Source organism: Rhinopithecus bieti, unplaced genomic scaffold (assembly GCF_001698545.2).
Source record: "Rhinopithecus bieti isolate Rb0 unplaced genomic scaffold, ASM169854v2 scaffold_25288, whole genome shotgun sequence".
NCBI lineage: Eukaryota > Metazoa > Chordata > Mammalia > Primates > Cercopithecidae > Rhinopithecus > Rhinopithecus bieti.
The window spans coordinates 975090-987486 of record NW_016811567.1 but is presented as its reverse complement, the minus strand read 5'-3'; positions in this window follow the sequence as shown (position 1 = coordinate 987486).

Below are 12397 nucleotides of genomic sequence, written 5' to 3'. Positions count from 1 at the left end.
GAGCTCAGGAGATTGAGACCAGCCTGACCAACATGGTGAAACCCCTTCTCTACTAAAAATACAAAAATTAGCTGGGTGTGGTGGCGTGTGCCTATAATCTCAGCTACTCAGGAGGCTGAGACACGAGAATTGCTTGAACTGAGCAGGCGGGGGTTGCAGTGAGCCGAGATAGCGCCACTGCACTCCAGCCTGGCAACAGAGCAAGACGGTCTCAAAAAAATAAAAATAAAAAAAGAGAGAGAATTTCATGAGCACAGAAATATGGGTCAATACTTGTCCCCTTTGAAAAAAATTTCCTGAGATAACGAAGCTCACATCTAAATCTCTTATATTTGTAGTTGTGGGGGAGGAAAGACTTTTACTCTATTCTCTTAGGTTCTGCTGCTCTGGCCTGTGATTTGGACTGACAAAAGACAGATTAATAGGAGAAAAAGCATACAGATTTTGTTTGATGTTAATATTTTATGTGGTGCAGGGGCTTCATAGAAAGAAGGGAAAATTCTAAGGAAGTCATTAGGTCCAGGTCTTCTATGTCATTCTCACAAAGAGCAACAAAAAATGGAGACATGACAAAGCAAAGGAAAAAGAGGTTTGGGCTACAGGTGGGGAAGTGTGGAAAAGTAACTATAAAATATATGGGGAAACTAATGAATGATAAGAGCTATTTTTTTAATAGTAAGGCTTGCCTTTGGTGGTAAGAATGTTCTCCTCCTCCTGGTATAGGGAGGTCACCTTTCTCATGGGAAACGTATGCCCTGCCTTCAGGTAGAAAGTGGAAAGACAGAGACTCCCTCCGGCTGCTGTTTCTCAATGGCTTTCAACTCACAATAATAAATATGACAAAGTGGTATATTTTGGGGTGACATGTTCTGATCCTCTTCACAGTCTGTTTCCTCTTTCCTCAAAAGGAGCTGTAGAAAACATTGCTCCCTCAAGACTCTGTCTCAAAAAAAAAAAGAAAAAGAAAACATTGTTCCCTAATGGTGCTTTCTGTTCAATGTTTATTTACTCACATCATAGAATAAAAGGTTGCAGTATAAATTAGGTGATTGTGACTTTCTAACAGAGGAAACTGAAGTCACTTAGACTTTTAAAATTTCTATTCACTTCGTAGTTCATTAGTTTTCATTAGGCGCACACACACACACACACACACACACACACACACATTACAGAAGGAAACTAAAATATTTCAGATTTATTTATTTATTTATTTATGTATTATTTATTTTTGATATGCAGTGTTGCTGTGTCACACAGGTTGGAGTGCAATGGTGTGATCCTGGCTTACTGCAACCTCTGCCTCCCCAGTTCAGTTCAAGCAATTCTCTTGGCTCAGCCACCCTAGTAGCTGGGACTACAGGTGTGTGCAACCATGCCCAGCTAATTTTTGTATTTTTAGTACAGATGGGGTTGGCCAGGCTGGTCTTGAACTCCTGACCTCAGGTGATCCGCCTGCCTTGGCCTCCCAAAGTGCTGGGATTACAGGCGTGAGCCATCGTGCCTGACCCTGGATAGTTTTAATAGTAGAGTCAATCTATGTCCATTTACTAGTCAATCCTCTTTCATGTACGTGATTATTTCTAAGGACAAAAAAAAAAAAAAAAAAAAAAAAACCCACCCTCATTCCAACATCTGTATATTTACCAATATATCCTCCTGCTGGAATTTGCTCTGGATTTAATTTTCAAAGGCTCTTAAAGTCTTTAACTGAAGTTTAAAAAGACAAATAGACTTTAGGTATCTAGGCTTTATTCTGAATTCTATGTCTCCTAAGTTTTAAGACTTAACAAGAACCATTCCACTTTCCAGTATTCACTTTAAAATGTTTTTTCCATACTTTTCTGACTGCTATATGTTTACAAAATATCAGAGTAGTTTGTCTATTTGCGAAGGAGTGACTTCCTGAAGCTGTCATTAACTATACTATGTCTCCCTCCCCCAAATCCCAGGATAATCCCCTCTAAAGGCTTGGTAGACTTTACAGAATTATTATGACATTCAGAGTGCTCTTCAGGCTTTGAGTCACAGAAAGCATTTTTCCAGTGTTATAAGTTATCTGTGATCGTTTTACTGCCACGTCCTCTGAAATAAGAAGACAAAGTCAACATGGCTGAATTTGGCACTTAATTTGCTCTATGACCCTGCAGTCTCTTGGGTCTCGGATTGGTGCTGGCATTACTAGGAGAGATGGGATGTGTGAGTAGGCCCATAGAACAATTAGAGGAACGCTAGACAGTTCCTACAGAGTTGCTGTCTGTAGAGGCCCATATAGAGTCAACACTAATCATTAGCAAGTTAGCGAGGAATTACTTTATTCCAGAGCTAATGCCTCAGAGCGCAGTACTACAGAAATAGGATTTTGATGTGAGGGGAGGGAGAAAGTGTCATTTTGATGCCCTGGGTGCTGCCCAAGTCTACGGAATGCAATGAAGGGCAGTACTACACGCCATGGGAGTATGAATTACAATGGAAGAGGAGAAAGGAGAGAGGCACAAAAAGAGGTAGAAGGACACCAAATTCATATCAGTTTGTTTGTCTTATAGTTTTGCTGAACAGAGGCTCTGTTTCAGAACTAAACTGTTCAGAAAAAGGTCAGAGAAAAATACTCTGAGCTTATTCCCCTCCCCACTTTGACACCTGTTATGAATATTCTTTTTTTAATAGTCACATGGGAGTTTGCCCAACTCCTATATATACAGAAGCAGTATCATATTGAGAGTTGTTATAAAGTAGATCAGTGAATAAAAAGTAAACCAAAATGTTCACATATTAGGTCAAAACATACATATTGCTCTCATGAAGTAAACTGATAACTTTCTTATTATTTAAATGAAATCTATGCCTATAAGACATTCTAAGAAACAGTCTTCCTTATAGCCTCAGATAATGACTTCTCTGATTGCTAGCTCTCTACCAGATCTCTATTAGCAGGACACAAACTAATTATAGCTGTCTGATTGGTGTTATTTGGAAAAAGTAATTGTCCAAAAAAAAGATAATATGGAGCCAGTCTGGTTTAATAATTTGTATATCATTTGCCCTTTGGGTGGTAGTTATTAACATATACATTAACTCACAAAGCATATTCTGAAAAGTGCATAAACTCTGGAACAATTACATAAAATAAAACCAAGATCATAAAATCTCTCTCCACACACTAGAATTTCCCATAATTCAAAATGGAAAAAGAACTCAAGATTCTGAAAACATGTAAGACTGCCTCACTGTGCCATAGAATTTTGAGTCTTTTCCAATAAAAGACTTTCTTTAATGTTGGGCAAAAATGTCTTGCCAAATAGGGCAGCAGAAGGTAGAGAGTACAGGTTTTGGGATATCTGCCTAGGCATGCTAAGGCTGTTCAGTTATTTAATACTCTCACATTCTACATGTAGCTTCAATGACCAGGATGCAGATTCTGGAAAAAAAAAAAAAAAAGTACCTGAGAATAGTGTTCAATCTGTTACTAGAAAGGAGTCCCGACCCAGACCCCAAGAGAGGGTTTTGGATCTCGTGCAAGAAAGAATTCAGGGCAAGTTCATACAGTAAAGTGAAAGCAAGTTTATCAGGAAAGTAAAGGAATAAAAGAATGGTTACTCCATAGGCAGAGCAGCCCCAAAGGCTGCTGGTTGCCCATTTTATGGTTATTTCTTGACCATATGCTAAGCAAGGGGTGGATTATTCATGCCTCCCCTTTTAGACCGTATAGGGTAACTTTTTGATGTTGCTATGGCATTTGTAAATTGTCATGGCGCTGGTGGGAGTGTAGCAGTGGGAACAACCAGAGGTCACTCTCATTACCATCTTTGGTGGGTTTTAGCCAACTTCTTTACTGTAACCTGTTTTATCAGCAAGGTCTTTATGACCTGTATCTGTGACTTAGAATGCCTTACCTCCTGGGAATGCAGACCAGCAGGTCTTAGCCTTATTTTACCCAGCCCCTATTCAAGATGGAGTTGCTCTGGTTCAAACACCTCTGACAAATCTACGAGAATAAAGCCCAGAAATCTCTGCAGCAATTTATGTCATCTAGTCTCAAAAACTTCTGTTGCAACCCAGGAAGTGGATGATGCCTAAAAAGCTCTGAATAGAGGATTTAAGGATACTGTAATATTTCTGAAAACATTGATAAATGGCTATGAACATTAGATGGTAATTGTTTATCAATGAAGATATTAATATTAATATTTTTCACAAGATCTTTTTTTCAGATTAATGAGATCCCTCCCTTAATTTATTTATATTTGGAGGGGGTGGCCCCAAAATACAGAAAATGCAATGAATATCTATGATAAATGCTCACCACCAAAATGAACAACTTTTATTTTCTTCAGATTTTCTTTTCTTTTTAAAATACTGTGTGTTTTCTTCACCAGGCCCATTCTTTTCCCTTTTCCTGAAGTTTGACATCATCTGGTGTATGCATCCCAATTATATTTTTGTGTTTGTACTCTATTTATTTTATGAATTTTAATGTAGCTTTGTAATATTCTCCATAAATGTCTTGACCAATTTTTTAAATAAGTGTATTGCTTTTTCTTTTCTTTTCTTTTCTTTTTTTTTTTTTTGAGACGGAGTCTAGCTCTGTCGCCCAGGCTGGAGTGCAGTGGTGCGATCTCTGCTCACTGCAAGCTCCGCCTCCCGGGTTTACGCCATTCTCCTGCCTCAGCCTCCCAAGTAGCTGGGACTACAGGTGCCCCCCATCTCGCCCGGCTAGTTTTTTGTATTTTTTAGTAGAGACGGGGTTTCACCGTGTAGACCAGGATGGTCTCGATCTCCTGACCTCGTGATCCACCCGTCTCGGCCTCCCAAAGTGCTGGGATTACAGGCTTGAGCCACCGCGCCCGGCCTGTATTGCTTTTTCTAATCATTATTGCTGTTAAGTATGGTGTTGTTTTTTGACAATCGATCTTAGACTGGGTGATTTTCTGCATTCACTAAATTTTGCAAGTTAGCTGAAGGCTCTTTAGATTTCTTCTAGGAAGGCAATTATATAGTCTACTGATGAAAATTTCCTCTCTTCTTTTCAATCCTTATACCTTACATCTCTTTTTTTCCCTTATTATTGCTTTTGTTAGGAATGCCAGTACAATATTGGAAAGTAAAACGATTGTGGGTATCCATGTTTTATTTCTTATTTTAATATAAACGCTTCTGAAGTTGCACTATTTTGACTAATACTTGCTGTCAGTGTTTAGTAGATTCACTTGATTGGGTAGGTGAAGTTGCCGTCTATACACATTTTTTGAGTTGGTTTTTCTGCTTTATTGAGAGGAGCATATGGCATTTCTCTGTCAATCTCTCTCTCTCTCTCTCTTTTTTTTTTTTTTGAGATGGAGTCTTGCTCTGTTGTCAGGTTGGAGTGCAGTGGTGTGATCTTGGCTCACTGCAAGCTCTGCCTCCGGGGTTCAAGCGATTCTCCTGCCTCAGCCTCCCCAGTATCTGGGATTACAGTCGCGCACCGCTACACCCAGCTAACTTTTTTTTGGATTTTTAGTAGAGACAGAGTTTCAACATGCTGGCCAGGATTATCTCGTTCTCCTGACCGCGTGATCTGCCCGCCTTGGCCTTCCAGAGTGCTGGGATTACAAGTGTAAGCCACTGCGCCCAGCCTCAATTGCTTAATATGGTAAATATTATTAATTTTATAGGCTTTCCTGATTTTTAAATCACCCTTGCCTTCCTAGCATGAATCCATTTGGTCACACACAAATTTAATTAAACATGGCAATTTCGGGACTTTTTCGTTCATTCATTCATTTAGTAAGTACTCACTGAATACTTTCGTGACAGGCACTTAGGCAATAGAAGTACAGCAGTAAATAAAACAAATTTTAAGGAAATCGTTGCCTTCATCGATTACATTGAAGGAATCGGTTAACAATTATGATTAATAGGCCGGGCTTGGTGGCTCACGCCTGTAATCCCAGCACTTTGGGAGGCCAAGGCTGGTAGATCACGAGGTCAGGAGATCGAGACCACGGGGAAACCCCGTTTCTACTAAAAATACAAAAAATTAGCCGGGCGTGATGGCGGGTGCCTGTAGTCCCAGCTACTCCAGAGGCTGAGGCAGGAGAATGAAGTGAACCCGAGAGGCGGAGCTTGCAGTGAGCCGAGATGGCGCCACTGCACTCCAGCTTGGGCAACAGAGCAAGACTCTGTCTCAAAAACAACAAAAACAAAACAAAACAAAAACAAAAAAAATTATGATTAGTAAGTAACATATATATTATGTTATACAGTGATCACTGTTAAAGAAAAGAACAAGAAAAAAGAAATACAAACTCTGTAAGAAGAGCTCAAATTTAAGTTGAGTGGCCAAAGAAGTCCTCATAAAAATGCGAACTTGAAAAAAGCCTGTGGAAAGTGAGGGAGCCTAGCTCTTCAGCTATCTGGGTGAAGAATATACCAGGCAGAGGAAACAGAAGTTAAACAACTCTGAGACAACCTGAGATAGGAATATTTCTGATACATTTGAAGAGTTATTTGGTAACTTTTTTTTCTAGAAAACTGACCATTTCACTGAAATTTTCAAATTTATCGATAACTTTTAATTATTTTAATAAGACTATTGTATTTACAATTCCTTATGTTGCTGTTTTGTCACTTTTGATTTTGATCGGCCTACCTAGAAGTTTGTCTATTTTGTTACTATTTTCAAAATTATTATTACCAAATGTTCTCTGTAGATTGGAGTTGGCAGTTTACCCACTGCATCTCTTATGTGCAAAAAAAGTCACTTGATATTTCTTTTCTACCCCAGGTAACATTCTTTCCTCTCACGCTCATAATGGACACTAGTAAACCTCTGCACCTCTTCAATGTCAAACAGGAACTGCTGGAAATTTGGTGGTGCTGGCCCAGACTCGCCCTCTGCCTAAACACATCATGCTGCCATTTTGACTCCACTGCAACTGAATGCTATTGGCATGAAGATATTCTGTAAGGTAACCTTCTCAGTGATTCCAAAAGGACACAAGCTGCCTTCGTATTGCCATTTCTGTCAACCCCTTTGCTAACCACCTACATAAGCTTGGGTTGCATAGGAGTTGTAATTAAAATTAAAGAATCATCAGTATAAAGAATAGCAGAGATTGGGGCCTAGTCAACCACAGAAAAAGCTGAGCTGTCCTGAAGCAAACACCTTGCTCATATCAAGCAAGGTGGCATGGGTTCCAGACACTTTAAGAGTAGAAATAGTTAAGGACCAAGGACAATGTTGGAGACAAATGGGATAAGACACTTTAAATAGAGTATGTTAATCATGTTTTTTTATTTTCTGTATGTTATGATACTTTGACATCTTGAGGCCCTGCTCGCTGGAGAGAGTCTGCTCTTTCCAGGGTTAGCTAAATCTTAGAGACAGAAAACATTTGCCCAAGAGTCTATTCTTCAAATCAACCAATCCAGGCCCCGTACCTTCAACCACCTCCTCTACTGGGCCAAACCACTGTAGCCCTGCTTTATTCATCCCAGGGCCAGGTATCAGATAACTAGGGGCAGTCCCAATGTCAGAGAACTTGCAAGATTTTTCAAACTAGCCAATCTTGAACCTGTTTAACCTGCCCCACCATTTCCTTCCTGTGAAAACCACGATAAGGGCTCTTTCCCATGCTTTCCTCTTGCTTCCTTGGCCTCCTCACTGACTTTTGTGCTTCCCCATGTGGCCTTGCATGACAGCCATTTCTCCATTCATAACAGTCATTTCTCCATCTGCATGTCTTGTCATACCTAATTAAAACAAATCGCAGGAACATTTTAAAGCACAAAAGATCACATATAGAACCATAGACCTGTGTGCCCAATGCCATTAGGATGTATAAAATTCCCTCTCAACCATCCTAAGAAGGATGAAAATGTGGGAGAGAGATTACAGTCTTTGAATGAAGATTTAAGCAGTTCACACTTCCTAATCTCAAGGATAGTGAGCTCATTGTTGTTCTTGGTGGGAAAATATTTTTTTTTCAAGCTTTACCTTCCCAAGGATAGTGGCAACTGATTATGGATGATGCTTTAGCTACTTAATTCTGACAATGAGCAACATTGAAAGGCTTCTGAGTTTAGTTCTTTAAATTAGGAACTTCTGCTCAAATGTCCAGTGCTTTAAGTTGCTTGCAAGGATCACAGAGGATCAAAAATCATATTTTGCTAAGAGTTTTTTATTTAGCGGAACAGCATAGTGCAGTGTAGTCTGATTGCCTGATTTGGTACCCAGACTCTCACATAGGCAATGTGACTTTGGACGAGTTGCTTAACTTTTCTTTATCTTAGTTTTCTCACCTATGGAATGAAAATTATAATGGTATTTTCTTCCTAAGGTGGTTGTGAGGAGTAAATTAGATGATCCATAGAAGTTATTAGCATAATGTTTGGCATTCATTGTGTACTCAATAAATATCAATCATGGCAAAAAAAAAATTAGAATGATTATTAGTATGCCTTTGTGCCACATACTGTGCTAAGTGATCCCTTGTTTCCTTTACCCTCACAGCACACCTACGTGGTAGTATTGTTACTGGCAGAGGGTGTCCAGGTTCTTGGTGTTTTGAACAAAGAATCAGACAAAATGCACAAACATAGCAATGAAAGAAAAGCACATTTTTAATTTTTATTGTTACTATTTTTTTGAGATGGAGTCTTGTTTTGTTGCCCAGGCTAGAATGCAATGGTGCAATCTCAGCTCACTGCAACCTTTGCCTCCCGGGTTCAAGCAATTCTCCTGCCTCAGCCTCCCGAGTAGTTGGGATTACAGGCACCCACCACCACGCCCGGCTAATTTTTGTATTTTTAGTAGAGACAGGGTTTCACCATGTTGGTCAGGCTGGTCTCGAACTCCTGACCTTAGGTGATCCACCCGCCTGTGCCTCCCAAAGTGCTGAGATTACAGGTGTGAGCCACCACACCCAGCCCAAAAAGCACAGATTTCTTGAAACTAAAGTACACTCCACAGAGTGGGAGTTGGCTAGAGCAAGTAGCTCAAGAGCACCAATTACAGAATTTTCTAGGATTTAAATATTATTATCCTCTAGAGGTTTCCCACTGGTTACTTGGTGAACATCCTATGTAAATGAAGAGGATGAAGTGAAGTTACAAGATTATTTACTTAGTGTACACCTTATGCAAATGAAGAGGATGTTTGCTACTGTAGCTGAGGTAAAGTTACAAAGTTTTTTACTTGGGTGTAGAAGGTTGGGGATTTTTCTGTTTGATTTAGTTCTAGGAAGTCCTTAGGTTCCCTGCCTCCAGACCCTATTCTTCTGCCTCAGTATTATTATCTAGGAATGGTGGAGCTGTGCTTGAGTGCTCTGAGTCTGAAGCCCACACTCTTAATCACAAGCCCCATGTGACTGGAGGTTTAATAGAGGGTGAGTCAAAGAAATAGTTCAGGAACTGGCATCATTCCACTATATCAGGTATCCAAAGATGAAAAACAAGAGAACTTGGCATGCCCTGTGACACTTTTCTTGTTATCACTGATGTTGCTGGTATTTAGATCCTACAAGCCAATTACAGTCTATAAGACATCCTATAAACTTTCTTGAAAACACTTCATGAAATTTATACTTTTTACTTTTCTACACAAAGCAAATATTATTGAAACATTTCATATTTACTTAAAAAAAGACATTCTTTGGCATCAAACTATCTAGCATGAGGGTATTCTCTGGAACACCAAACAATCATTGATAGCTATCTATGATAGATTTGCTTAAATGAAAGTCAGCACGAAGCAACCAAATTGTCACACCTAACCATGAACAATGACACTCATTAAGTTATGGGAATATCAGTATCAAAAGAAAAGACTTTTTCACCTCGCACTTAACCTGATCATTGATCTCTTTTGAAAAACAAAAGAGCAAGATTAAGGAACAGTAAGAAAGAAAGGGAGAGAAATTGAAAAGGAAGTCCTAGTTATTTGGAATTTACAGAACATGCACACTACTATCCAAACAAACTGTAGAGTGTGCACCACTATCCAAACATACTACTCCAAATGCCATTATTTCTTGACTAGCAAGTCAGCAGCAACACATTTCAGAGATACAAATTAGCTTTGATGGAGATTTTGTAGTTAAAGTTTGAACTCTGAGTAATTGTATTAATACAAGTAGTAACCTGTAAATCCCCTCCAATAGGGAGCACAGAACTCCAAAAAGGATCACCGAACAATGATGAATAAGACAGATTTTAAAAAGACGACTGGTGTGTGCGTTGGTTCATGCATGCAATCCCAACACTTTGGGAGGCTGAGGTAGGGGGATCACTTAAACCCGGGAGTTTGAGACAAGCCTGGACAACATAATGAAACCCCATCTCTACAAATGTACAAAAATTAGCTGAGCATGGTGGTGTGTGCTTGTGGCCCTAGCTACTTGAGGGGCTGAGGTGGAGGATCACTTGAGCCCAGGTGTTCAAAATGGGGCCACTGCACTCCATCCAGCCTGGGTGATAAAGTGAGATCCTGTCTCAAAAACAAAACAAAACAAAACCCCACAAAAAACCATCTACATAGGGCAAAGGGCAAGGTGAGGAACTTCTCTTTTGGTCCTCCCAGCTCAGAAATTAATTTGCCTATCCCTTAACAATGACAGATTAAAGTGACTACCAGAAGCACTCTATATCTTATTTGTAGTCTGTTGTGTTATAAGTGGTTGCTTAGGTTTGCTATAATATTATTAACCAGACATAAATATTTGTGATGTTTGGTACATTTCCTTCTATTGATAATCTGTTTTCTATGTATGCATGTTGGTGAGGTCTAAACTCTGATCTTTTTTCTCTTTTGCCCAAATTCCTATGTAAGGGCCTGGGGACTCACACCCTGCAAACCATAAAAATCTCACCAGATGGGTTTTATTTAACCCTACACAATATGGCACAATGAGTAACAATACACAATATAGCATTTATCCTTTTGTCGGCAATATAAAGTCCTGAGTAAAAGACCTCCTTCAAGTGTTGTTAATGAAACTGGGGAAAATTCAGCTGATAATTGCAGTGTATCCTTGTTACCCTTGCAAACTTGAGAAAGAGAAGAGAGAGAGAGAGAGAGAAAATAAACCCTAATGCCTTAAGGCATCTATTGTATATAATGAATTAACCTCTCTCATTTGCATCTAGAATATTAGTTATGTGCCATCCTCCTTTGAAGAAATGAGAAGATAATATTCAAATCAGTTTTTGGTAGAGTTTAATTTTCTTGTGAAACTCCCATTGAGAAAGGCTGCTAGGAAACATATTCAAAGGAGACTTTGTCCCATCTGGATATGTCATAGATTTCACTGATATACTGAGATGTTAACTTACTTGTTTCTTGGTACCAACATTTCACCCAATGGCATCAAAATAGAGTTCAAAGCACTGACATTGGTGCCAAAAAATTTGTGTGCTCAAATTCTGATTCTGCTGCCTCCAGGGTGTCTGATTTTGAGAAAGTCACTTATGCCTCAGCTATGACACGAATAATATAGATGACATAATACCATACCTACCTTACAGGGTTGCAGTGATGATTTCATGAGACAATGTATGTAACACAGACCTCAGCACACTGTGAATACTGAACGAATGTTATTAACCACTGGAGATGACAATCCTGAGTAACCCACTGTATAGCTTTCCTCTTGGGGAGACTGAGAGCAACACAGAACCATTAGACTTGTCTCCTACTGAGCCATCTGGTATTGATTTTTCAGTTGCACATCCTGGAGACTCACTAGGGCCATAAAATAAAGGAAGCAATAATTCTCCCTTGACCACTCAACTGCTAAAATGAAGGGACCTGGAATTTTACACCCTCTAGGATAACATAGAGAACGTCTTATAATAGGGTTCCTGTTGCTTGTTTCAAGACTGTTAGCTAAGAGCCGAAGGAGTATTTTGTATGCCAGAGGGTTTTACATTATCCATTAGCATTGTGGTCTCTGAGTTCTTGTCATAACTTACAGTGGTGTTTTATGAACAAATTAACCCCAAGTAGCTTTTGCAGTAATAAAATATTATGCTGTGGAAGGCTTGCTCATTTTCTGCATGCATTTTACTGCTATGTTAGACTTGGGGAGTGAGAAGATAGGAGAGAAAAACCATGAGAAGAGGCAGAGAGAGGATGTGCAAAGGAAGGCTTGCTCATTTTCTGCATGCATTTTACTGCTATGTTAGACTTGGGGAGTGAGAAGATAGGAGAGAAAAACCATGAGAAGAGGCAGAGAGAGGATGTGCAAAGAAAAGAGGGAGAAAAAGTATGTAACGATCCTGTTCTTATTTTACTTCAACTAAACATGTATTTTCTAAGTCTATTTCTCAGACTACAAAGAAAAAAAGCAGGGCCAAGTCTTAATCCTTTTTAAAAAAATTAAAGTACGTGTACTGCTTTTTTCTGATAATAAAGTAATAC